Source organism: Styela clava, chromosome 5 (genome assembly GCF_964204865.1).
Source record: "Styela clava chromosome 5, kaStyClav1.hap1.2, whole genome shotgun sequence".
In the NCBI taxonomy this organism is placed as follows: Eukaryota; Metazoa; Chordata; class Ascidiacea; order Stolidobranchia; family Styelidae; genus Styela; species Styela clava.
The window spans coordinates 18,183,855-18,211,631 of NC_135254.1; the positions used below are offsets into that span (position 1 = coordinate 18,183,855).

General features: G+C 32.5%; 1 long non-coding RNA gene across 1 annotated transcript; it reads right to left on the reverse strand.

Moving 5' to 3' along the window:
- Nucleotides 1-5,930: 5,930 nt before the first annotated feature.
- LOC144422897 (uncharacterized) lies at nt 5,931-27,659 on the reverse strand. The gene is made up of 8 exons (XR_013475430.1): nt 27,566-27,659; nt 26,801-26,862; nt 25,787-25,910; nt 23,682-23,719; nt 23,118-23,258; nt 19,849-19,949; nt 14,784-14,898; nt 5,931-6,695 (listed from the first exon to the last, which is right to left on the reverse strand). It is a non-coding gene; the product is annotated as an uncharacterized LOC144422897 (long non-coding RNA).
- Between the last annotated feature and the right edge of the window lie 118 nt (nt 27,660-27,777).

A 27,777-nucleotide genomic window follows, 5' to 3' on the forward strand; every position in this document is an offset into this window, starting at 1 on the left:
ATAGAAAAATATGGATACAGCATATTACGAAAAAAGCTTTATTAAATAATATTTAATATTCAATATCAGCAATAAACATAGTACCTCGTGATAATCAAAAAAGTATTATATCGAACTAAAATCAAAATGAACACTAGATAGGAGAAAGCCTGACTTATGAAACACTTGTAACATACTTACCGGAATTTCAAATTTGTCTCTGATTCCGTCTTTTTTCAATTTCTCCAGTGCCTTCAAAATTTTGAGCCTGAGAAGCTGAGATAACATTAACAATATCTAAGCATAATAAAATTTGTAAGAATATTTACATTCAATTTGTATATTTTCCTTGTATCAGTCTTTTCCTATTTTCTTTATTGTTTCCTTGTATCAGTCTTTTCCTAGTTTCCCCATTGCCTTCATATTTCTTTGCCTGAGAATCTAGAATACCATTAAAAATATCTAAGCCTAATAAAAACCCTATTACTCCTAATGGCGGGTATTTCTAACGGTGGGAATGGGTCTAAATCTATCTCTAACAAAGAAAATATTAAAAACAAAAAAACCATGGCAAGCCTGTTAATACTTTTCTTCTTTGGTCAGTGTCACGACATTCTGTTTCCTGTTGAAAATACCTCAAAAATAGAAGAGAAAATAATGATTAAGACAAATAAGATAGGCAAATATGAATAGAGCATATTACTAAAAAAGCTTTATTATTAAATATTCAATGTCAGCAATGAACATAATACTTCGTGCATTACTGTATCAGTATTAATATAATCAAAAAAATATTATATGGAACTAAAATTGAAATGAACGAGTAAGCCTGACTAATGAAACACTTGTAATATACTTCCTGGAATTTCAGATTTGTCTCTGATTTCGTCTTCTTTTAATTTCTTCAGTGTCTTCAAAATTTTGTGCCTGTGAAGCTTAGATAACATTAACAATATCTAAGCCTAATAAAATTTGTAAGAATATTTACATTCAATTTGTAGATTTTCCTTGTATCAGTCTTTTCCTATTTTCTTCATTGTTTCCTTGTATCAGTCTTTTCCTATTTTCTTCATTGTTTCCTTGTATCAGTCTTTTCCTAATTTCCTTATTGCCTTCATAATTCTTTGCCTGAGAATCTAGAACACCATTAAAAATATCTAAGCCTAATAAAAACCCTATTATTCCTAATGGCGGGAATGGGTCTAAATCTATCTATACAAATAAAATATTAAAAACAAAAAAGGCATGGCAACCCTGTTAATACTTTTCTTCTTTTGTCGGTGTCACAATATCCTGGTTCCTGTTGAAAATATCTTAAAAAGAGAAGAGAAATTAATGATTATGACAAACAAAAATAGGAAAATATGAATACAGCATATTACTAAAAAAGCTTTATTAATAAATATTCAATATCAGCAATAAACATAATACTTCGTGCATTATTGTATCAGTATTAATGAACACCAGATGGAAAGAGTAATCCTGTCTAATGAAACACATGTAACATATTTACCGGTATTTTAGATTTGTCTCTGATTCCGGCTTTTTTCAATTTCTCCAGTGCCTTCAAAATTTTGAGCCTGAGAAGCTAAGATAATAATAATAATATGTAAGCCTAATAAAGTTTGTAAAAATATTTACATGTAATTTGTAGATTTTCCTTGTATCAGTCTTTTCCTATTTTCTTCATTGTTTCCTTGTATCAGTCTTTTCCTAATTTCCATATTGCCTTCATAATTCTTTGCCTGAGAATCTAGAATATCATTTAAAATAGCTAAGCCTAATAAAAACCCTATTATTCCTAATGGCGGGAATGGGTCTAAATCTATCTATACCAAATAAAATATTAAAAACAAAAAAGCCATGGCAACCCTGTTAATACTTTTCTTCTTTTGTCGGGGTCACGATATCCTGGTTCCTGTTGAAAATATCTTAAAAATAGAAGAGAAATTAATGATTATGACGAACACAGATAGGAAAATATGGATACAGCATATTACGAAAAAAGCTATATTAAATAATATTAAATATTCAATACCAGCAATAAACATAGTACTTCGTGCATTACTGTATCAGTATTAAAATAATCAAAAAAGTATTATATCGAACTAAATCAAAATGAACACTAGATGGGAGAAAGCCTGACTAATGAAACACTTGTAACATACTTACCGGAATTTCAGATTTGTCTCTGATTCCTTCTTTTTTCAATTTCTTCAGTGCCTTCAAAATTTTGAGCCTGAGAAGCTAAGATAATAATAATAATATGTAAGCCTAATAAAATTTGTAAAAATATTTACATGTAATTTGTAGATTTTCCTTGCAGCCGTCTTTTTCTAATTTTCCCAGTCCCTCCATAGTTCTGTGCCTGAGAATCTAGAATACCATTAAAAATATCTAAGCCTAATAAAAACCCTATTATTCCTAATGGCGGGAATGGGTCTAAATCTATCTATACCAAATAAAATATTAAAAACAAAAAAGCCATGGCAACCCTGTTAATACTTTTCTTCTTTTGTCGGTGTCACGATATCCTGGTTCCTATTGAAAATATCTTAAAAATAGAAGAGAAATTTATGATTATGACAAACACCGATAGAAAAATATGGATACAGCATATTACGAAAAAAGCTTTATTAAATAATATTTAATATTCAATATCAGCAATAAACATAGTACCTCGTGCATTACTGTATCAGTATTAATATAATCAAAAAAGTATTATATCGAACTAAAATCAAAATGAACACTAGATAGGAGAAAGCCTGACTTATGAAACACTTGTAACATACTTACCGGAATTTCAAATTTGTCTCTGATTCCGTCTTTTTTCAATTTCTCCAGTGCCTTCAAAATTTTGAGCCTGAGAAGATGAGATAACATTAACAATATCTAAGCATAATAAAATTTGTAAGAATATTTACATTCAATTTGTAGATTTTCCTTGTATCAGTCTTTTCCTATTTTCTTCATTGTTTCCTTGTATCAGTCTTTTCCTAGTTTCCCCATTGCCTTCATATTTCTTTGCCTGAGAATCTAGAATACCATTAAAAATATCTAAGCCTAATAAAAACCCTATTACTCCTAATGGCGGGTATTTATAACGGTGGGAATGGGTCTAAATCTATCTCTAACAAAGAAAATATTAAAAACAAAAAAGCCATGGCAAGCCTGTTAATACTTTTCTTCTTTGGTCAGTGTCACGACATTCTGTTTCCTGTTGAAAATACCTCAAAAATAGAAGAGAAAATAATGATTAAGACAAATAAGATAGGCAAATATGAATAAAGCATATTACTAAAAAAGCTTTATTATTAAATATTCAATGTCAGCAATGAACATAATACTTCGTGCATTACTGTATCAGTATTAATATAATCAAAAAAATATTATATCGAACTAAAATTGAAATGAACGAGTAAGCCTGACTAATGAAACACTTGTAATATACTTACTGGAATTTCAGATTTGTCTCTGATTTCGTCTTCTTTTAATTTCTTCAGTGTCTTCAAAATTTTGTGCCTGTGAAGCTTAGATAACATTAACAATATCTAAGCCTAATAAAATTTGTAAGAATATTTACATTCAATTTGTAGATTTTCCTTGTATCAGTCTTTTCCTATTTTCTTCATTGTTTCCTTGTATCAGTCTTTTCCTAATTTCTCTATTGCCTTCATAATTCTTTGCCTGAGAATCTAGAATACCATTAAAAATATCTAAGCCTAATAAAAACCCTATTATTCCTAATGGCGGGAATGGGTCTAAATCTATCTATACAAATAAAATATTAAAAAACAAAAAAGCCATGGCAACCCTGTTAATACTTTTCTTCTTTTGTCGGTGTCACAATATCCTGGTTCCTGTTGAAAATATCTTAAAAAGAGAAAAGAAATTAATGATTATGACAAACAAAAATAGGAAAATATGAATACAGCATATTACTAAAAAAGCTTTATTAATAAATATTCAATATCAGCAATAAACATAATACTTCGTGCATTATTGTATCAGTATTAATGAACACCAGATGGAAAGAGTAATCCTGTCTAATGAAACACATGTAACATATTTACCGGTATTTTAGATTTGTCTCTGATTCCGGCTTTTTTCAATTTCTCCAGTGCCTTCAAAATTTTGAGCCTGAGAAGCTAAGATAATAATAATAATATGTAAGCCTAATAAAGTTTGTAAAAATATTTACATTCAATTTGTAGATTTTCCTTGTATCAGTCTTTTCCTATTTTCTTCATTGTTTCCTTGTATCAGTCTTTTCCTAATTTCCCTATTGCCTTCATAATTCTTTGCCTGAGAATCTAGAATACCATTAAAAATATCTAAGCCTAATAAAAACCCTATTATTCCTAATGGCGGGAATGGGTCTAAATCTATCTATACAAATAAAATATTAAAAACAAAAAAGCCATGGCAACCCTGTTAATACTTTTCTTCTTTTGTCGGTGTCACAATATCCTGGTTCCTGTTGAAAATATCTTAAAAAGAGAAGAGAAATTAATGATTATGACAAACAAAAATAGGAAAATATGAATACAGCATATTACTAAAAAAGCTTTATTAATAAATATTCAATATCAGCAATAAACATAATACTTCGTGCATTATTGTATCAGTATTAATGAACACCAGATGGAAAGAGTAATCCTGTCTAATGAAACACATGTAACATATTTACCGGTATTTTAGATTTGTCTCTGATTCCGGCTTTTTTCAATTTCTCCAGTGCCTTCAAAATTTTGAGCCTGAGAAGCTAAGATAATAATAATAATATGTAAGCCTAATAAAGTTTGTAAAAATATTTACATGTAATTTGTAGATTTTCCTTGTATCAGTCTTTTCCTATTTTCTTCATTGTTTCCTTGTATCAGTCTTTTCCTAATTTCCCTATTGCCTTCATAATTCTTTGCCTGAGAATCTAGAATATCATTTAAAATAGCTAAGCCTAATAAAAACCCTATTATTCCTAATGGCGGGAATGGGTCTAAATCTATCTATACCAAATAAAATATTAAAAACAAAAAAGCCATGGCAACCCTGTTAATACTTTTCTTCTTTTGTCGGTGTCACGATATCCTGGTTCCTGTTGAAAATATCTTAAAAATAGAAGAGAAATTAATGATTATGACGAACACAGATAGGAAAATATGGATACAGCATATTACGAAAAAAGCTATATTAAATAATATTAAATATTCAATATCAGCAATAAACATAGTACTTCGTGCATTACTGTATCAGTATTAATATAATCAAAAAAGTATTATATCGAACTAAATCAAAATGAACACTAGATGGGAGAAAGCCTGACTAATGAAACACTTGTAACATACTTACCGGAATTTCAGATTTGTCTCTGATTCCTTCTTTTTTCAATTTCTTCAGTGCCTTCAAAATTTTGAGCCTGAGAAGCTAAGATAATAATAATAATATGTAAGCCTAATAAAATTTGTAAAAATATTTACATGTAATTTGTAGATTATCCTTGCAGCCGTCTTTTTCTAATTTTCCCAGTCCCTCCATAGTTCTGTGCCTGAGAATCTAGAATACCATTAAAAATATCTAAGCCTAATAAAAACCCTATTATTCCTAATGGCGGGAATGGGTCTAAATCTATCTATACCAAATAAAATATTAAAAACAAAAAAGCCATGGCAACCCTGTTAAATACTTTTCTTCTTTTGTCGGTGTCACGATATCCTGGTTCCTGTTGAAAATATCTTAAAAATAAAAGAGAAATTATTGATTATGACAAACAAAAATAGGAGAATATGGATACAGCATATTACTAAAAAAGCTTTATTAATAAATATTCAATATCAGCAATAGACATCATTCTTCCTGCAATATTGTATTAGTATTAATATCTTCAGAAAAATATTATACCGACTAAAATTAAAATTAACACTAAAGATGGCAAGCCCTGTTAATACTTTTCTTCCTTTGTCGTTGTCACGATATCTTGTTTACCTGTTGAAAATATCTCCAAAAATACAATATAAAATAATGAATATGACAAATAAGATAGCTAAATATAGAAACAGCATATTACAAAAAAAGCTTATTAAAAAATATACAATATCAGTAATAAACGACAATATAATTAATAAATCAGTAATATACAATACCAGTAATAAAAATATAAAAATAACGTAAAACGAAAGAATAATTTTAAACTTATCATAACAGGACATCAAACACAGGATTGCATTGCAGGGTGTTAGAATACAAATAACAATTGTATTTATTTTTCTGAGCTATGATTCAATTCATTAATAAATATACAATCAAAAATCCGTTTGCAATTATTCAAATTACATAAATAGTTAGTTCCTCACGGGTCGACCATGTTGAACTTCCACATATAATTCTTTTACAGTGTGTATGACATTTTGGTATAGTTTTAAACAACAGTCTTATTTGATATAAAAGACATGTGTATGTGCTGCCCAATGCATTTGTTTGCGATCACATATTAGTAATCAGTGCACATACATACGAGCTTAAAGTACGTATGGCAATGAAATACAGTCTCAAACATCAGTCTATTTTTCTATATCAAAGTCTTGTTTGTGGACTCGATGCATTTGTTTGCTAGCACATCTCAGTTATGTTTAATAAAACTCTTCTTCTTATTCAAATAATTGAGTTGTATTTTCTTTTGAAAAACAGAAAGATTCGTCAAGTTTCATAATTGAAGAATCCTGTAAAAATATATATAAATTTATTTCTTTTTCACTTTTATAGTAGAGGAAGTAAATTATGAGCAACTTATTACGTATGATGAGGCTCTACAAGACGCTTATAACGTGTTGGGCGGTGACGCTGCGCGACATCAACTCCCTTAAGACTTATAACCTGCCAGTTTTCTCGATATTAATAACTACACATCTTTGAATATGATTGAAATCTGTTACTGGCAATGAAATATCCAGTCTACATGAACCAAAGTACGAGAAACGAATAATATGTGATGAAAAACGTCAAATAGTGTGCTGATAAAAATGATTATTGTAGAGGTCGAAACGCATAATGTAGAAGCCAAAACAATTAACCCTACTTTTCACATAAGCCAATATATTGGGACATCTGTCATACTCGGTCATAATGTATTGGGTTGCTAAAGTTTACGACCAACCTAAGTATGTCTACAACATACTTAATTCCAAAAGATGCAAACAATAGCAACATTAATTTATGCAATTTTAATAAACCCTATCATTTAACCAAAATATAAAACAAGCAAACAATCCGATTATTACAGCAATTAAATTAACACTACTTGAACGACAAACTTCCAATGCGAATTAACTTTTAAATAGCCGACCTGCAATGATCCGAAATAACTATAAACAAACAAGAATATGAGGAGACAAAACCGATACAAGATTTTGTTGAAGTCAACATGCTTCTTTTCTCCCCACGAACAGAAGATGAATTGCCTTAAAGAGAGAAGTCTATGAGCGGTCATTCACTGAAAGTACAACGCCCGATAACTTTTGAAATAACCCCGGGTCAAATATATATACCAGGGGTCGGGAACCTTTTTGGTCAAGAGAGCCATAAAATATACATATTTTCAATTGCATTTCCGTGCGAGTCATATAACATTTCTTCACTTAATCAGGCCTGAAACGTTTACTCAAAAGTCAACACATTCCATGTCAATATACATTTAATGTGACTTCTGACGCTGCATGTTGTCGCTGCGGGCCTTGAACGGTTGCTCACATGCAGCCCAAGTTGAAATCTACGATACTCATCAACCTTTTTCGTTTAGGCATCTCCGTAGTATTTTAAAACTCTATCGCTTTGTGATGTCACAATATATGTTCCAGAATCCCCATGTTTTGTCACAATGCCTGTCTGGTAATTCTCCTAAATAACATAGACATGCGCTGGGCCCGCGTTGTCAAACGTATTGGGAAATTTTTGCCAAATTTGGCCATAAAATAGTCCGAAGTCTAGTAACAATAGTAAGCTTAATCTCTTATCTTTGATATCTTACGAAGTTTGCAGTAAAAGAGTACATTGTTTTACAACATATTATTTGATACAATAACGCATGAAGTGTATATCTATTTTAAACAATACATTAACGTCCATTACATTATACTAGAGATTCCGACTAAGAGATGTACCGATACCTTTTGTCGCCGATACCAATCCGACAACAACGATAAAACGACGATATTAATATTTTAAAGCAGAAATTGCCGACATTTACATGCTAGGTAATTATTATTTCAGGTGTTCAGTCCAAACAAGTTAAAGTAACAGTTTGCAAGCTTTATTCATGCCACACAGTTTTTCAAATTTGAAAAAGCCATATTTCAGATAAAAAGAAATTAATGTTTTGGATCCTGCTACGTTTTTAGATTTAAATACATTGTACACTGATGTTAATTATATCGGTGTTCGGTTAGAAAACTCATCGGGTTTGGCTACTGTAGGTGGTAAAAATAATGAATGTTCACTCAATCTATCCAACTGATAAATCGAGTTGTGTGCGCAGAATTTTATGCCATGCCAACGTCGTATTTTGTATTTTGCACACCGAAAAATTCACATTCGATATACTTCTTCATAATTTCCATGTAATGTTAAAATTGTCAATATAAAAAATAGGTTGCAAAGATAGCCAAATTAGTTGAGCTAGTTGGGCTGATAAATGGCTAAAATCAGTTCATAATCATATTCCGGTTTCTATTCGCGCGGTTGGGAAACAGCATTGCTCCTATCTAACGAGGCTAATACCGCGAACACGATCACTCCAAGCAAAAAATAATTTTTATATCAGTATTTCAACCTACTTTTTAAATTCACACTATAATATTAAGTTCTTTTTTAAACCAAGAGCAAAAAACTGTAAAATCAAAAACTATCATAAAGTATTGACAACAAGAAAAATGAAAAAGTATGAAACGCAAAGAACTACAGAAACAAATGTTCGTAGAAGTATGTAATGGACAGACATTTTTCTTCTTCACAGGTATTCCATATTTTCCTCTTTATATTGTTAACGGCGTTTTATATTTTGTACTAAACTAAAAGAGGGTTTATTTGATTTGGGAGATTTGTTTTCTTTAATATTTATAGTCACGTTAACATATTTTAGAATTTGATTTTAAAACAATCGCACTACAAATAGGAGTTTCAGGATGTACCTACATGAAAGCCAGTAGAATCCGCATTTTTATTTTTTTTAAAGCTCAGTCAGACTGATATGATTTTGTCACAATTACATCCAACACGCGCCTTCAGTTAACAGTTAGCTGGACGTGTTTTATTCTAAAATATTCTAACACTCTCCAACATTAAAATTAGAAGCAAGTTAAAGTAGTAAAATGAGTTTATAAATGCCCACTTATTAGCAGAGAATCAGCTAAAATAGAAGAACAAACGATTAAGCAAAGGCTTAAATAATATGACTCGGCATGTGTGCAATGTAAATGGGATATTTTCTGCCTTGCCAGCCTTTTTTGGACTGTTTTCTATGCGCTGGAAAATATGAATATTCTATGTAAGCGTCAAGTATACCACAGTGCAGCCTACTACAGATTTAACAACCAATCACAAGAAATCATTTTTTTTACTACATTGGATAACCGACAGCCAGAGTGCACCTTCTGAAAAGGAGTCGGAACAACAACCGTTGGAATATCAAGCGCACAAACCGATTATAAACAGATCGAGCAATAATCAAACACATCAATTTAATCACAATCAAAAACTGTATGAAATATTTTGTACAGCGACAAAACAAAATGTAAAAGAAAAAACTAGCCTTGACAAAATGAAAAATTTGAAATGTTAGGAACTCCGGAAAAACGGCCCGCGAATGAACCCGAACGACTTTCGCGATTATTGCTGCATATTATTGTATTTCATTACTTCCAGTTTCGTGTACAAAATGACCACCTATTAGCACAGGATGAGCTAAAAAGAAAAACATACGATTAAGCGAGGAGAGATTAATAAATATGACCTGGCATGCGTGCAGTGTAACTAAGATTTTTATAGCTTGTCAGCTTGCTTAAAACAACTTAACTTGTTAACTTTTCGTTCAAAAATAAACCATTTCAATACACATGTTAGAAACTATGAATATTGAGTGTCAGCGTCGGATAAATAACAATTCAGCTAATAAAACTGAACTAGACAGCAAACAACAGAAAATATCATTTTACTTCCTACAAGCATATTAAAAAGTTAATATTTAGGGTTGAAAATACGATCAAATTCCACGAGAAACTCAATGTTGGCTCGTGAGATACTAAGTAATTACTTTTCACCCAGTTATTTCATTCTGGTCTTACTGTATTATAATTTGTACAACCCTGCTGTTTGATTTACATTTTTTACCACCAAAACTAAGTCGTGTCTAATGAAGAATATAAGGGAGACAAAATCCGAAAAGTAACTTGCGTTTTTTTATGAATCTGTTGCTGTGCAGCTTTCAAACATCTGATCAAGCGTTTTTGTTATGGCGGAGATATAGTGTGAGGAATTTTGTGTAAAAAGGGTGTTAGAAACAAGAATTTTGCAGTTCATTTACCTCTCTTCATTACATAGATCAAGATTTTCGCAAAATATCATTATATAATACAGCATTGCTCTGCAAAAGTACTCGCAATCTCTAATGAAAAACAAACTGATCAAGGTCGTTGCGGCAAAATCAGAAAATTCTGAAAATTTACCTCCTAAAAGTCCTCATGTTGCGTGCTTTCAAATCTACCAATTTATTACGCTTCATCAGAGAATTAGAAGTGACCATTTTATTTATTTCTTAAATTTGTGGAAACGTCCAACGCTTTTTTGTTGATACGTTTTCTTTCATTTCCCCACTAGTTAGCTTAACATTCTTACTTTGCATCTTTATTGTTTTACTCTTACAATAAACATCATTTAGCATTCACAAATGTATTTTTGTACGGCTAAGACATTAACGCGACAATGACTTAGAAATAAATTATTATTATTTATTAGAATTTTTTGTATTTAAATAAAAATTTACCAAAGACAAATCTGGGTTGGGCATTCAAGTTAACAACAGAATTCAATTCAATTCAACGAAAGCATTAATTTCAAAAAACACCACCGAATGCAGATTTCAATTTTTTTAATTATTCCAACCCGAAACCTAACCCAAGCTGGGCAACTACTAATTTGTTATTTTAAAGCTTTAAGTTTTAAGTTCAATTCAATGGAGGCATTTTTTTCAAATCAAATCTCTCATTTTTCAAAGAAACATTTACAACTGTGGTAATATACCTAAATAATTAGTATATTGCACTCAGGGATGGCCAATTTGAATAAAGTATTCGAATATCTCGTCATTCGAATATCGGAATTCACGTTCATAAGAATATCGGATATTTGTGTGACGTCACACATTTTCGACGCCGCTTTCAAGACGTTTCCGTTGAATGAAAACATTCTCGATAGAAACTTGCGCGTGATTGTTTTCATCACTCATCAGCGTAACGTGTTATTTAGGCCCGTAAACGCCTTTACGATTGTGTTATTTACTCTAAAACGAAAATTTTCCACAAATTTGTTCCACGATAACGATAACATTTATTTTATTTTTGTACGCGCACGGAATTGTGAATCTGGTAAATACGTTCATCGGCGGCGAGTTTCTAAAGACAACGCAACTTTTTGATTGAAAAGCGGCAATTTAGAATACTGAAAATAAAACCGTAAACAATATAAGTTTTATTGAGGCCCGCGAAAATTTAAAAAACTCTTTTCTAGGCAGTGAAAATCGCAAAATTTCGTGTGCCTCTGGCACACATGTTTGGTCGGCGTTTAGAAACATATCGTCACTAATTGAGGGCGGGATTTGCCTGATTATCCATTACTTTAAATTGCCGTCGAATATTTCCATGTTAACACGATACGAGGTTTGAAACGCGACTTTTTCCCGGGTTGTGAGGATGTATATAATATAATTAATCTAAAGTATATTCAATCAATTTTATTGTGATGAAATAAATTGTACTCTGAGATATTACAGCATATTTATGGATTTCTCGAACAGTTTTATGTAAAAATAATCAGAGTGGCAGCATTTCGATCGAGCGGAGTCACTGTTAACAAGTACATCTAAATATTTGCCGAATTCGCAAAATACGGATCAAAACAATATTTAATCGGACAGTTTACCTCATGTTTTTATTTTTATGACCGCGGATTGCAATGGTATATAAGAGTGCTGAGGATTTTATTTTGTTGACGCAACCGCAGGTTAAATTGAAGACAATTAAATTAATAAAGCAAGACATTTTAAATATGCCCGTGTCGGTCACGAATTCATCACTTTGCACAACAGAAAAATATATATTCGGTTGTTATATTATTTGTTGTTAAAAGTCGAGGTGGCATAATCGCGGCGATGAATATGTATTTTTAATTTACTGCTAAACTTTATATGTATATTCATTGTATGAAATGAATTATACTCTACACTTAACAGGATTTTATATAATTATTTGAGATTTTTCTAACGGCGATAACGAGTTGGCAAGATTGCAAAAATACGTATTAAAATTAAATACATCAGGCAGTTTATCTCGTAATTTTAGGTCACAGATCGCCGTGGACCAAATAGTAATGTTTTTTTTTGGCATAAGAAGCAACCGCGAGTTACATTGGACATATTAAATTATTATATAAAGATATTTTAGAATCTCGTAGTTGTCATGGATGGAATATTTTACGTAACAGAATGATCATTATACGCTGAAAAGACGGCGGTGGGTGTTACAGGCGGCAATGGGAATTTCCGATTTCGAAAATCCTGGCTGCGCGCTGGCAGTGGTGGTCAGTTATTCTCTACTAATTTATTTCTAATTCCAAACACAACATTATGTTACACATAATAACAATATACTGGTAGGTAGTAAAATACCTCAGGCCTAAATATTAAAATTTTTAAAGGCAGAATTTTCGATTGTTGTTGCCTGTATTGCTAATAAATTTTATTACTCTCAGAAAATATACACAATTATCTGAATACAAGTAGTATTTTTGTTAATAGACTTGACTATTATCGTAATATCATGGTACCAATGATAGAAAGCGTCAGACAACTCCTTGGCTATTATTTCATATTGTCATTTGTACAAAGTGAATAATGTTAATAAACTGACTGTGTCACAAGTTGCTATTATTTTTTATTGATAGCTATAAACTATCAATTACTTTGTGTACATATACTGTTGGTTTGTGGCTTCATTCTGATATTTCTATTGAAGCTTATTTCCTAATTTACTGGGTTTTAATCAACTAAAACAAAAATGTGTTATTTTCGATTTTAGAATGTATTCGGAATTCCAGATTCGAAAACATTATTTTAGAATGTATTCGGAATAGTTTAGTATTCGGAAATGGCCATCCCTGATTGCACTATACGTTTTTTTTTAAATATTGAATTATTTCGAACTTTTCCGACCCAGCGGGGGAAAATTTCAATATTCCATCAAATCGAGGATTGAATAAATAACTTAATTCAACAAAAAGTTGTGGTGTGACAATGTGGTATTCGAAAATGATAAATTTTACAAAAATTGATTGATTTCAGAAAAATATTTAATTATTTTGATCTAATTTCGGCTTGGGGGTTAAAATTTGAATGTACCAATAATTTTTCGAACTATGACATTATGTGAACTATATGAACTATGTCAAGTTTTGAGTTTATGAATGACAGAAAATGTAATTTGATAAATTAGATATGAATTGGATACATATTTCAACAAATCTATTTGTACCTGTCTGCTCTAGCGAAAAGGCAACATCAAATAAAACAACACTCCGTAGATTTTCCAAATTCTAAACCCAAACCATTCCAAGCCTGTCGAACTCCTGCGCTATCCTGAAAGCTCCCGCCAAGCCCCATTGTACTAAATGGTTGTAATTGGGAGCCCAATTCCCGACTTTATAAAGGGGAAGCATAATTTCGTGCAAGGTTATAGAAAATTAAAAGATTCAGGTTGAAAATCCTTGGCTTGCCATAACAACCCAAGATGTTTCAAAGTCATAATCAGAAAGCATCTAAGGGCACTATCATATAAGCAGAAACACCAGAGCGCGCGACATCCGTGGAGAGACGGGTTCACTAAAACTTACAACTGTGCAACGCTATACAAACAGCAACGCTAATTTATTAGTTGTTGAAAGTGTAACTTTGAATATCTGAGATGAACTGTAGGTAAATTTGCATAATTAATAGACAATGTGATAGAAAAGTCCCATAATATAAAACTGTTTTAATTTAAAGGAACCTCGTCGAATCCCTGGAACAACACCAACAAACACCAAAAATTCGATGGCAACGAAATAAACCCATGAAGTACGAATACAATAAATACTATGAAATGAGGCCCGACCAATTGTATTAATGCAGCTGCAAATGCCCTCATTGCCTGTATTATAACCCCATCGTTGGCGACTGGCGCATACGTCGATAATTGTCAAACGCTGGAAGAACGCCCAAAAGGGAACATAACCCGCGTCTTTCCGGGAATTATGTATACGAAATTACCCAATTAGCAAAATTTATCGCATACCAGCTAAAAACTGCACACTCGCCCGTGAACTAGAGGGTGGAAACCATTGCATTACATGACTCTACGGAATTATAAAAAAATATAGGGCGAAATATTTTGGACATCTTGTGAGAATAATTCACAAATTTGCAGCTCTTCATGACTAGCGGGATTTAACATCATATATTAGTTTATACCGGACAAAATATGAATTGAAAGATTTATAAGATTACATACTTGCTCTTTACTCTCTAGACTAAATAGGCTTCCATCTAACTCTGTGATGCACCATACTATTAACACTGTCGATTCCGTTTGATGCAATGACTTTTTCAAGCAGTGTTTTAGAAAACTGAAAATAAATATATGGTTTCATTATCAAGTTTTGGAGTCATAAATCCCAAGAAAATGCTGTTTGACAGAGGTAAAGCAAAGGTAATCTTATAATAAAAATACATAAAAATATCAATTTAATGCCATATTATGTGCATACCGAGTCCATCTTACTTTAGATGGAACTAAATTTCGTTGACCTAAGACATTATCAAGGTATTTAATTCACAAGACAGAAATACAGAGAAGAGATATAGTTGTTCGAACTATGTCTTTGGCTATTCGGGTTTGGCTACTGTGGGTGGTAAAATAAATAAATGTTCACTCATTCTATCTAACTGATACATACTGGATTGCGTGCACAGAATTTAAGCCATTATAACGTCGTATTTTGTATTTTGCACATCAAAAAATTCCCATTCGATATATTTCTTCATAATTCCCGTGCAATATTAAAAATGTCAATATAAAAAATTGGCTGCAAAAATAGCCAAATTAGTTGAGGTGATAAATGGCTAAAATCATGTCATAATCATATTTCCGTTTCTATTCGCGCGGTTGGGAAACAACATTGTTCCTACCTAACGAGGCTAATACAGCGAACACGATCACTCCAAGCAAAAAATAATTTTCATGTCAGTATTTCAACCTACTTTTTAAAACATTCTGGAATAGAATAAAAGTTAATTATCTTGAAAATATCAGTCTACATTTAGCCGATATCGATACGAATGCCGATACCGAAAAAATTGCCGATATTACCGATACCCGATTCCTTTTACCGAAAGCTTTTTAAATTAGTTTTGACAAGCACTGACTGTATAACGACACTGATGTTTGTTTCAAGCAGAAGGTAAAACACTCATTTTAATCATTCCAAACCGAAATTGAAATAAATGAAAAGTCAACTTACCGCAATTAATGATAAAATAAAACAAGTAAATAATACACGATAGTTATATGAACATTTGTTAAAAAATTACTATTCAAGGCAAAAAATAATATTGCAAAATGAACACATCATATTGGGTTAGTTTAGCTGTCCTGTTAATATTTGGACGTGATTCGACTTAAAATCCTTCTAATTTGAATCGAGCAATAAAATTAGAACCAAGTTACAGTAAAAAAACGCGAATATCAGAACATAACCCGTAAGTTCAAATGACATTATATTTTCATGGCATCGTGATACCATAACAAGTTTATAGATGACCTATTATTAGGGGGAAAATGAGAACAAACGATAAGCGAGAGACTCAAGTAGAAAATGCGTGTAAAAATTCACACTATAATATTATGGTCTTTTTTAAACCAAGAGCAAAAAACTGTAAAAAAATATCATAAAGTCTCGACAACAAAAAGAAATGAAAAAGTATGAAACGCAAAGAACTGAGAAAATGTTCCTAGAAATATAAAATGGACAGACATTTTTCTTCTTTACAGGTATCCCATATTTTCCCTTTTATAATGTTAACGGCGTTCTATATTTTGTACTAAACCCAAAGAGGGTTTATTTGATTTGGGAGATTCGTTTTCTATAATATTTATAGTCACGTTAACATATTTTAAAATATGATTTTAATTAAAGCAATCGCACTAAAAATAAGAGTTTTAATATGTACCTACATGAAAGCCATCAGTAGAATTCGCATTTTTATTTTTTTTAAAAGCTCAAACTTGTATAATTTTGTCACAATTACATCCAACAAGCGCCTTCAGTTAACAGTTGATTGGACGCTTTTTATCCTAAAATATTCTAACACTCTCCATCTTCAAAATTAGAAGCAAGTTGAGAGGGAAAAACGAGTTTATAAATGTCCTAAAATAGAAGAACAAACGATTAAGCGAAGGCTTAAATAATATGACTCGGCATGTGTGCAATGTAAATTGGATATTTTCTGCCTTGCCAGCCTGTTTGGGACTGTTTTCTATGCGCTGGAAAATATGAATATCCAGTGTAAGCGTAAAATATACAACAGTGCAGCCTAGAACAGATTTAGCAACCAATCACAGGAAATCTTTTTTTTTACTACATTGAATACCCGACAACCAGACTGCACCTTCTGAAAAGGAGTCAGAACAACAACCGTTGGAATATCGAGCGCACAAACCGAGGATAAACAGATCGAGCAATAATCAAACACAGCAATTTGATAACAATTATAAACTATATGAAATATTTTGTACAGAGACAAAACAAAATGTGAAATAAAAAACTAGCCTTGACGAATGAAAAATTTGAAATGTTAGAAACTCTGGAAAAACGGTTCAATAATGAACCTGAACGACTTTCGCGATTATTGCTGCATTGTATTGTATTAGCACTTATTAGCAGAGGATCAGCTAAAAAAGAAAAACATACGATTGAGCGAGGAATTAATAAATATGACCTGGCATGCGTACAGTGTAACTAAGATTTTTCTAGCTTGTCAGCTTGCTTAAAACATTTTAATTTTTCGTTCAAAAATAAACCATTTCAACACACATATTAGAAACTATGAATATTCAGTATCAGCGTCGGATAAATAACAATTCAGCTAATAAAACAGAACTATTCTAAAGTATTCGCAATCCCTAATGAAGAACAAACTGATCAGTATTCGCAATCCCTAATGAAGAACAAACTGATCAGTGTCGTTGCGACAAAATCAGAAAATTCTGAAAATTTGATAAAAAGTCCTCATGTTGCGTGTTTTCGAATCTACCAATTTATTACGCTTCATCGGAGAATTAGAAGTGACCATTTCATTTCTTTCTTAAATTCGTGGAAACATCCAGCGCTTTTTTGTTAATACATTTTCTTCCATTACCCCACTATTTAGCTTAACATTCTTACTTTGCATCTTTACTGTTTAACTCAAAGTAAAATACAATTCACATCATTCAGCATTCACAAATGTATTTTTGTACGACTAAGACATTCACGCGACAATGACTTAGAAATAAATTATTATTTATCAGAATTTTTTGTATTTGAATAAAAATTTACCAAATATAAATCTGGGTTGGGCATTTAAGTTAACAACAGATTTAAATTTAATTCAACGAAAGCACTTATTTCAAAAAACACCCCTGAATGCAGATTTCAAATTTTTCAATTTCTCCTAACCCGAAACCTAACCCAAGCCGGACAACCACTAATTTGTTAAAGACGGATTTAAATTCAATTCAATGGAAGCATTAATTTCAAATCAAATCTCTCATTTTTCAAAGAAACATTCACAACTGTGATAATATACTTAGATAATTGGTATATTGCACTATAAGATTTTCAAAAATATTGAATTATTCCGAACTTTTCCGATCTAGCGGGGAAATATTTGAATATTCCATTTAATCGAGGACTAATATAAACAAGAGAGCTGTGCTCAAATATTTGGACACGTCACAAGGTGTCGCTTTTTTTTATTCCGACACATAAAAAACGCGAATCTTTGAGGTCCACAGAAATTATTGAAATAAGTAAAAGTAATAGCCTTCTGGCAAAAAAATCAATCTTTAACCACTGAAAATTCCAAAGCAATTGTTCAGTATTCGAAAAGAAAAGCGATTTCAACATGACGAAAGAGAAAAATACTAACAAGAACAACAACATAATATTGAAACGATCGTTATGTACACTGACGTGTCCAAAAACTTAATTCAACAAAAACTTGCGGTGGCACAATGTGGTATTCGAAGATGGTAAATTTTACAAAAATTGATTGATTTCAGAAAAATATTTAATTATTTTGATCTAATTTCGGCTTGGGGGTTAAAATTTGAATGTACCGATAATTTTTCGAACTATGACATTATGTGAACTATATGAACTATGTCAAGTTTTGGGTTTATGAATGTCAGAAAATGTAATTTGATAAATTAGATATGAATTGGATATATATTCAAACAAATCTATTCGTACCTGTCTGCTCTAGCGATATGGCAACATCAAATAAAATAATACACCGTAGATTTTCCAAATTCTAAACCCTAACCATTCCAAGCCTGTCGAACTCCTGTGCTATCCTAAAAGCTCCCGCCAAACCCCATTGTACCAGATGGTTGAATTTAGGTGCCCAATTAAGACTTTATAAAGGGGAAGCACAATTTCGTGCAAGGTTATAGAAAATGAAAGGATTCAGGTTGAAAATTCTTGGTTTGCCATAGCAATCGAAGATGTTTCAAAGTCATAAGCAGAAAGCATCAAAGGGCACTATCATATAAGCACAAACACCAAAGCTCGCGACATCCGGGGAGATGACGGGTTCACTAAAACTTACAACTGCGCAACACTATACAAACAGCAACGCTAATTTATAAGTTGTTCAAAGTGTAAGTTTAAATATCTGAGATGAATTGTAGTTAAATTTGCATAATTAGTAGACGCTGAGATAGAAATTCCCATAATAGAAAACTGCTTTAATTTAAAGGAAGCTCGTTGAACCCCTGTTACTCCAACAAAAAACAAAAAGTCGATTGAACCCTGGTTAAAAACTACTCTTCTAGACTATTGAAAAACTAACAAAACGCTATGGCAACGAAATAAACCCATAAAGTACGAATACAATAAATACTATAAAATGAGGCCCGACTAATTGTATTAATGCAGCCGCAATTGCCCCATTACCGGTAATATAACCCGATTGCTGGCGGACTGCCGCATACTTCGATACTTGTCAAACGATGGGAGAACGCCGAAAAGAAACATAACCCGCGTCTTTTCGGGAATTGTGCATACGAAACTAACAAAGCAGGAACATTTATTGCATACCAGCTAAAAACTGCACACCTTCCGTGAACTAGCGGGTGGAAACCATTGCATTATATGCCTTTACGAAATTATATAAATAAAATTGGGCGGAATATTATGGACATCTTGTGAGGATAATTCAAATATTTGCAGTTCTTCCTGACTAGCGGGATTTAACATGATATATCAGTTTATACCTGACAAAATATGAATTGAAAGATTTATAAGATTTCATACTTGCTCTTTACTCTTTACACTATATAGGCTTCCATCTCACTCCGTGAGGCACCAGACTAATAACAATGTCCGTTTGATGCAATGACTCTTTCAAGCAGTGACTTAGGAAAATGAAAATAAATATATAGTTTCATTATCAAGTTTTGGAGTTACAAATATCAAAAAATGCTTATTAACAGAGTAAAGCAAAGGTAAGCTTATATTAAAAATACATAAACAATATTATTTTACCAAGTGGAAATGCCATTATTGCCGATTTATTCATGGGTTAGTATCAATTAAAAAAGTGTTTTAACAAAGTTGAGTTACGTGAACATTCAACAGTGAGTATTGTAGTGATTACCAATTTACAAAGTTCTTTAATTATTATTTAACACAAAAGTAACACCGACACGATCTAAAATTAAACGTATAGAAATGTCAAACTATCCGCTTCAAAAATATCGCACCCCGGGGTCAATAATGATGGTATTGTTCGCCTAAAATGGGGACCGTAATTTACAAAATGTGATAGAAATCCTACACATAAGATAGAAATCATAATAAAATTAATTTGTGTTGTGAATGCACTTGTTGTACGTGATTGTGAACTCACAATCATGTCCGAAATATAAAAACTACGATATCCGCCGTGATAATTAATATTTACTAGTAAATAAAAAAGTGCTTTAAATATAGTCTAACAACATCAATTGGATTGTCGGCCGCCAAAACGATCGCGGTGACAAACAATTCACTGAGGCCTTCGATTACGACAAAATTATGAAATAAAAAAAGCCACAATGTTCAAGTAAAATCCGAAAAAAAAAGTATTGTCACGGCGATGGTTCCGGCGGCCGACATCCCAATTGATGTCGTTCAAAATGACAATACTGATTATTCGGTGTTCGTTAAAAATATTCGATTAACTCGATTAAAAAATACGATTTTGCCCGCCAGTGATCACGGCGCAAGTAAATAATCATTGAATGGAAATAAAACTTCAACTTCATAACAATAAATTCCAAGTAATAGTTTCACATTTCATGCATTTGATCGGCGCTACATGCGAGCGTATTTTTGTACATATAAACCAGGGGTGGCCAACCTATGGCGCATGCGCCAAACGTGGCGCATTGCATGATTAGAGGTGGCGCATTGCATCTTTAACTCTTTTCATGCCAAAATTGTTAATTGCACTTGGCTTCTCCACGCCAAGCCGTTTTTTTGCGATTTACATGGTGAATTTTGATCGTACCTAAAATCTATTCTCCTTACTCCACGTCGCCCACTTACGGCTTGTTGGAATTAGAAACAACAGGCGATTATCCACGTTAGCTTTTGGACGGACTTTATGACATTCATTCTAGACTTTTAGCAAAAATTAATAAAATTTACTATTTTTTCCCTACTGAAGTAAAAAGTTCAGAACTTCTGGAAAAATAGAAAATCGTCATTTATCAGCTTGAAACATGGATTTTCCATTGCCCAGACTTCCCAAATATCTCCCAATAACCATTGACCAACCAGTTGAATTGCCCAAGCCTAAAAAATTTATTATAAATCAACCCACAACATGCTGAAAATGACCCCTAAATACCGCATTTTTCATCCAAACTTCAAATGACCATTGTCAACAAAAGCGAAGCGTAAAATTGCTTGCTGTGACGCAAGTTCTAATCTCGAAGAAGCCTGGAGTAAAATCACGCGACGCTAGGCCAAACAGCTGATTAGCAAAGGCTAATTAGAATCGAGGGTAGAGTAGATTAGATATTGATACTAAAGGCCTGTTGTCACAATATTACGCCTAACTTTACTTCTTAATCGTACCTTTTTCTCTTCGTTGTTAAAAACAGCTTTATTAAGTTCTGGCAATCGTTACCCCGTGAAAATTTTCCAGAACTGAGAAAATTTGCCCAGGGTTTTATATGTCGTTTCGGAACGACATATAGATGTGAACAAACATTTTCTGCCATGAAACTAATTAAAAGCAAAGCGAGGTCAAGACTTACCGATTTAAATTTGAAGAATGCACTGCTCTTCTCAGTAACAACATTAACTCCAAGAATAAAAAAACTGGCGAAAGTAAAACAGCAGCAAAAGTCTCATAAAGGCGGTACTTAAACAAAATTGATCAGTTTTGTTTATTATACTTCCTTGCTCAATTTCTATTCATGTGAAGTTGTAAATTGTAAAAACTACATATACGTGTGTATATATGTGTGTGTATTATAAATTTATATAATTTCAACAAGAAGCGGACATTAGGCGTGGGAATACAAGAGATTTACGGCGCATCTGAAACATTATGTTTAAAACGTGGCGCATGGTATGTGAAAGGTTGGCCACCCCTGATATAAACCATTATGACACTACTGACATCTGCGAGTTTTAGTTCTCTTTGAAATTAATTTTCCCGAATTTTTGATGTTTTATTTCCAAATGCGGATACCCGCTGACTACGGATTAATAGTCGACGTTTAAAATACGACTTGTAAAATATTCACCAACACCATCAGGCAAAGAGAGACGGGCTACAACGTAACCCCCATTGGAAAATCCTGGCTGCACCCCTGGATGCGGCAATATTTAAAATGCGGTATTTATTGGTTTATTTGTGTTCAATGAAACCTGCAGTTTCGACGACTTACGTCTTACGACAATATAAAATCATTAAAACTCAAAATTACCGTGTCAATCAGCGGACTTGAAATGAAGAACAATGAAACCAAGTGTAACAACACTGAATCCGCCCCGCCGCAGGCCTTGTCACTCTGATTCTTTTTGGGGTTTCACCGTTTGAAATATCCCAAGATATAGACAAAATACGAACGATTGTAATTTAAATTATTGCGAAAAAAAATCAATCGATATACTTTGCATTAATTATTTTATATATCGTCACATACCGAGAAAACCTCGTATGCGGCTCCATAGGTAGTTGTTTCAAAATAGACAAAAGGTACATCGCGTGAACAATTTACTGTGTTTCGATTTCAGTTACTATTATGGCATATATTTTAAAGAAATCCTAACATAACACCAAATTTTGTGATTTACAATGTCTAAAAAGCATTTTCAATCTGCTGCGAGACTGCTAAAACAAAACTTATGGTGATATCTTCCGTTTTATATTTTAATTTTAATATTTTATAATGCCGCAATCAAGAAATTGGGTTGCGGATTCACCTCTTTATCATTTATTTCTTCACCGATTCTTATAATATAGTATTCTAACTTGTTTGTGATTAATGTAAATTAGAAAGATTCAGAAGATTTTAAAAACATACCTGCTCTTTAGACTCGATTCATCCACCTCTCTCAGTGATGCATAATCGGACAAATAACTCCGCATGTCTTTTGATGTATAATAATAAACTGTCTTTTCCGCTTTCAAGTTCAGAAAGCTGAACTTTATGCGAGATAATGAACTGCAAGTAAATTTTGTATAATGTTGATTTGAATAAATATAGTTGTTCGAACTAAGTAATTATTAATTTTTAGATTTATAAGTTACGGAAAATGTAATTTGACAGGAGCACAGAGAAGCTATGCTAATACTTTGGATACATAAAATAAAAATATTAATTTTCAGTTCATTGACAAATTATTCAGATTTCCCCCTTATTTACTAACATTACTTTGGAATGATCCTTCAGTTTATAATATTGCAACACATAATATAAATTATATTTATATTCATTCAAACGCACGTTGAAAATACGGCTATTTAGAAATGTAAATATCAAAAATTAGGCGGAAAAGATATTCGGAATGATCTGTCAGTGTGCTATGTTGTATCTCATTATCTGAATCTTAACTAGTAAATTATTTATTAGTGTGTTATATTTTACCTTCGTTCTCTATAGTCTTTCCTTCCCATCCCAGAGACCTGAAAATATACATCTATAAATAACTTGATGCCATCTATAAATGCCAAAGACATTTTAGACATTATATATATAAATAAAAGAACATGACAGATCATAACTAGGGAATAAACGATAGCAAAATAAGGAATATATTCCCAGATTCAAACGCTTAGGAACATAAGGCTACTAGCAATAGGGATATAGCCTGACTATAGTAGATTTACAATTGGTGGGATCTCATGTATATATATAGTAACCTTCGAAATTTTAGTTTTGGACACAAATCCCATTGTTAACCAGTACTAAAGGGTGTACGATTCCCGGTTATATTGATGCATATTGACGCACTTGATTCTACTCATTCATATAATATCGTTATTGGAAACTTAATGCAATTTTAGTTCGAAACACATGTGAACACGAATGTCATGGTTAACTAGTACCAAAGGGGGTAAGATACACGATTAATCAAGTCAAGTCAAGTTTTTTTTTCCAACCAGTGAAAAGTATCACAACCGTAAAATTTACACCGTTTTACTGGGGAAGGAACGTCGCGGGGAACGAAACTGGTTACCGAGCAGCGACACCAAAGTTCCTAATATCTAATTAAAAAAGTAAGAATTATAGAGTTTTGAAACTACTATATCTTATATTGACGGTGAGTGACGTATATGAAAGAGACCATTCAGTAGAAATTATATAGGAGAGTTTATATTAATTAAGCTCTTTTCAATACACATGATTAGGCATAACATGACGTGACCCGCACTAACAATGGGGAAAATAGGACACACATTTCTATTTCTCTATTTTTAAATAGTTATGAACATGGATGATATGATAACATAGGACTTTTAGCAAGGGGATAAGAACCAAAAAGGAGTTTACACTTGGATGAATATAATTTATACAGTATCGTTTTTGGAAAATTTAGTTGAAACACGAGTACTTTAAGGTGTAAGATTAACGGCTATCTTAATTCACATAGTATGACTCACTCTTATAATATCATTATTGGAAATTTGGGACGATTCCAGTTTGAATTAGTTGGGAACATCATTGGCATGAATATCAGCTGTGAACTACCCGAGCGTACAGGTCACAATGAGCCACAGTTACATTTAAAAAATTAGCCTGATTACTTTATACATTATATAGTATGTTAGTTAGTGTCAACTACCCTTTGTGGCAAAAACGCTCATCAGATTAATGAAAAAGGCCAGGACTACGATTTCAAAAATGTCAGACATATTAGTATACATAGGCACCCTAGGATAAACAACAAGTTAAACAATAAGTTTTAATATTCGCATGGTTATTAAGTTGGGGTTGTGTTTTAACCGAATTGCACTTAACGAGGCATAGTTCAAACTCTTCCAGTATCTCTGCAGATATACACTGCTGAACTAAAAGCATCACTATGAAAATATTTCACTGTTTGTCGTAATCACAACGTGACACCCTATTGCGGTGAAACGCCTTTTATTTATGCTGGCCTAATAACCTTTAAATAGACTGACATTTCAAGATAGTAATTGGCCTTTCGGTGTGGACGATTAAACGAAACGACAGCAGAGGGGACAACACAGCAGTTAGCCCCTGCGCTGTACTGACTATGGTAATATTCACAGGATATTGCTACAGTTAATTCGTAGGACAGAATATTTAATTCCGCGATTCTACGAAATGAGCATGGGTTTGGTTTAACAGATTTTGTCATAAACAATTATGAGCGCGCATTGTGCCCAAACTGACAAAAAAAACAATTTAATGCATTCCTGTATCTCGACTATTGGGCGGGAGCGAAAAAAAGCTCAATTTTTATTTCTAAAACATGGCCCTAGCCTTATTCACTGGGCCGACTCAATAGCCAGAATAAAACGGTAGTTGTGCGTATCATGTTATTTTGAAATTTTAAGATTGTAATTTTTAGAAAATTTCATTTGACACACAAACCAAAACTGAGCTTATACTCAATATATTGAAAGTAATATTTGTCTGTGGATTTCCCGAAGAAAAAACACATATATATTATTTATACTATAGACATCTAAATTGAAAAGATTTCAAATGATTTGGGCACATACTTGCTCTTCAGACTTGATAGGCCTCCATCTCACTCAGTGATGAAAAGCTGGCACTTGACGAATTTCGTTGAGCCAACAAGGTCATTAGGTAGTTAATTCACACAAATGCTATTTGACAGAGACACTGCAAAGCAAAAAATATACGTTAGTTTCAATAAAATACGTATGGGGTAAATTTCGACATTTGATTTCATAAAACCCAAACTTTTCTCCGATTTTTTTTAAATACACAAAACTAAGAAAATTTGAACGAATAAAATTTATTCAGCGATTGCCATAAAATTTCAAATATTATAGATTACCATAGAAATTGCTTTTTATCAACTCAACAGTTACAGGTATATGTAATCATTCAATTTCATAAATTCAGCTTAATATTTTATAACATATCAGGTGTAGCTTTCAAACTGCACGAGTTGCAAATATTACAACAACAGTAAAACACCCAATGAACTTTTATAACTGTTTCATGGAGTATATGACTAATTACCTCTGATCAGAAACTTGTAGAATTATCACATTGTTCACGGTGGGGATCGCAAACTAGAGATCGCTATCCAGCAGAGAAGCGAGCAACGAATTTTAGGGGTTGCAAAGAGTACCCAAATTTGATACAAGGTACTATATTTATAGTACTATTTCGGACCTCTGCTTCAAAACACAATTATTAAAACATGTGCAAAATCTAAATCTCAAATTTCGATAGAATGCACAGGATAAAATAAGCGCAATAACAATGTTGGCTCGCATCGAACTATTTAGCATTTTAAACGTGAACGTGGGTCTTACTTATTTGAAATTTTGATTCGAAAGACAATTATTAAAACTTGTAAAAATATGAATTTCGAGGGAAAACACACGATCAAATATGTGGCATAACGATGCCGACTTTGATCGCAAGACCCGAGACGCGGTGTGCTCGCATCTAATTGTTTAGCATTCTAAACGAAAACAGTGGTGTACAGGAATAAAATAGGCGTCGAAAGTCAAATAAAATGTTTAAATGATATTTACTTGTATTATTCCTCGTTCGTTGCTTTGTGTCTTTGAATCTCCAACCTTTAATAGTTTTGCATCTGAAAAAAAGGTAAAATATGGTTAAATAAACTGTCGCAGAACTGTAGCTAGCATATTCAATGAACAGCGGGGCTGAATCTATCGGATCTTTTGCACAAAGCTCCCGCCACGTTTTAAAATGACATATTAGTAATTATCCATTTGGGGTTAGGAATGATTTAAAAATTTGAATTTTCAGCACAATCTGCATTCCTAAATTAAACTACCAAGATGGCGCACAACCTGAACCCTAACCAGGTACACATACTGTGTTGAGGTTTTGCGCCATCTTGGTACGAATACTATGGGAGCACCCCATACACAATAAAATATAAAAGTGAAAAGGCTACGCGAATCTCTAATAAACCATTGATTTTGCGCTACATTTGCGAAAGTTTTGAAAGTTATGCAATACATTCATGTAAATCTTGTCCTGCTGAATGCAGCTTACGTAGATCAGTATATTACGTTTAAGTTTCTTAATATGATAAGTCTATGTATTGCGATATAGCTTTAAAGTTCGACCAGTTGTGAGAAACGATGGAATCCGATGTTAGTGAGTTCGATACAAAAGAGAATCCCCACTAATCTAGACGTCTGTATTAGGTTAATAATTCCATTTCGTATAGGCCCGAAAACCTCTAATTTACCACTTAAACAATAGAAAAATGAAAGCAATAGAATAGCAATGAAAACAATAAGTATAAAAAACATTTAGCTCACCTGAATATCGTTTCGAACTCGCTGTCATAACCCAACAGTCAGCTTATCCATACATCTTACACAAAATCGAACCTCATCCTACGACGAACATTTGTGACTGCGATGTCGCTTGTGGCTTCCCGCGCACAAATATTTGACGAAAAAAGCTAACTGATTATTAGTAATCAAATAATTTTACCTGATTACTTTAATTACTCCAGGTTGCCGTTACG